Genomic DNA, 2120 nt, shown 5'->3' with positions numbered 1-2120 from the left:
TAAGAATGATTTTGGCCAGGGGAACTTGGGTGTTGGACTGACCTGAGATCATGGCCATGGCCGTGCCATGCAGGGATGCAAAGGCAGATGGGGTGGGAAAGCCTCAAGATTTTGGCCTCAGGAACTTGGGTGTTGGACTGACCTGAGATCATGGCCATGGCCGTGCCATGCAGGGATGCAAAGGCAGATGGGGTGGGAAAAAGCCTCAAGATTTCCCAGGGAGTGGATTGAGTAGCTGGGTTGTACTGGATGCAAAGGATCAGGGAGAGGAAAGGTAAGCCTCGGAGCCCCAGAAAAAGGCTGTCAGCCCCAGAAATAGGCTGGCGTGTGTTGCAGGACCAAGGAAGTAGAGGGAGGTGAGGGTGGGGCCAGGTCCAGGAGCAGTGCTCCTGGGGCCCAAGGAAGGCACTAAGTTAGTCTGGGTGAAAAGGATCAGGAAGCAGTATTGGTTCCCCAGGTGTCTGGGGCCCCAAGACTAGGAATGGCACAGGGCCCAAACTAGGAGTAGAGAACATCGGGGGAGATGGAAGGGTGATTGTGGCTGGGGGAGTCCTAGTTAATTTATTTTTACACCCACTTCCCAGATAGCACCCTCCCATAGCCTCCCTCCCCTCACTAGAGCCCTTATACTCTGATATCCCTGCTACTGTCTGCTGTGTTGTTGGCACCCCCAGCCATTCCCTACTACTTGCCCTTCTGGTGAATCTAGTCAGCCTATCTAGAGGCCTTTGGTTTAGGAGGGTCAGCTGTTCCTCATCTAGCAGCAATCAGTTGTCAATATTCCTTTGGATAAGATTGGGGTCTGTTGTTCATTTTCCCAATTCTATGCTGGGTTACTATCTAGGAATCCTGGGCTGCCCATTAATCTTTGGGGGAGGGATGTGATGAGTAAGATGGGAGTCTATTTGTATAGTCCCAATGAGCAGGTTTCACAGCAAATGTTGAATCAAGGAATGCTTCCGCAAGCCGGATTGGGAAGAAATGGGCAGGGAATTCAGGCACCATTACAAATGTGTCAAAAATTGGATATGAAAGGGCTAGGATATTTTTAACAGAGGCCATTCAACAACCTACACCTCATGCTGATGCTATAATATGGAAATCCGAAAAGCCAGTATGGGTGGATCAAAGGCCCCTTACCCAGAAAAAAATAAAAGCCACTGAGCAGTTAGTGCAGAAACAGCTTGATAGCGGACATATTAAACCTTCTAATTCACCCTGGAATTCTCCTATTTTTGTGGTCAAGAAAAGGTCAGGTAAATGGACAAGATTTGAGAGAAGTCAATAAAACAATGGAATTGATGGGCGCATTACAGCCCGGTTTGCCTATTCCTCCTGCTATTCCACAGGACACCTTTAAAATTATCTTGGACTTAAAAGATTGCTTTTACACTATTCCCTTGGCTCCTCAATATTGCAAGAGTTTTGCTTTTAGTGTGCCTTCCATAAATTTTAAGGAGCCTATGAAAAGGTATCATTGGAAAGTTTTACCTCAAGGAATGGCCAACAGTCCTACCTTATGTCAAAAATTTGTAGCTCAGGCTATAGCACACCCATGGCAGTTTCCACATTTCCTGCCACAAGGTTTCTGCCTTGAGTTCAAGCCCTGACTTCCTTCAGTGACAGGTTGTGCTCTAGGAGTTGTAAGCTGAAAAAACCCTTTCCTTCCCAAGATGCTTTTGGTCATTGTTTTATCACAGCAAACTAGAACAAACAGGATGGGTAAGTTCCCTTCTAAAATTGAATAATTTTTCTGCATGTATTAAGATGATCAGGTGGTTTTGTTGATGTGATGTGTTACACTGATTAATTTCAATCTTAAATTAGTCTTTCACTTTGAGATAAATCTTTGTCATTGTAAATAATGGTTTATTGTTCCTACATTTAAATGATTAGCATTTTGTTGAAAATTTATGAGTCATTTTATCTTTAGTGTCCTTGTGAGTGATATCTTTGTCTGGTTTGTGTATCAGGGTTCAACTGGCATCGCAGGATGAGGTAACAAGTTTTCTCTCCTGCTTTTTGAAAAGTTTGTAAAGAATTTATCTTAATTGCTTGGCATAGCTCTCAAATTTGGTTCTAGATTTTCTTAATGAGCTATTGGGAAGTGGTGGAATCTT

The sequence above is a fragment of the Nannospalax galili genome, unplaced genomic scaffold, assembly GCF_000622305.1.
Source record: "Nannospalax galili isolate Female #2095 unplaced genomic scaffold, S.galili_v1.0 scaffold257, whole genome shotgun sequence".
Taxonomy (NCBI): Eukaryota; Metazoa; Chordata; class Mammalia; order Rodentia; family Spalacidae; genus Nannospalax; species Nannospalax galili.
Note: the sequence above shows the minus strand (reverse complement) of the source record.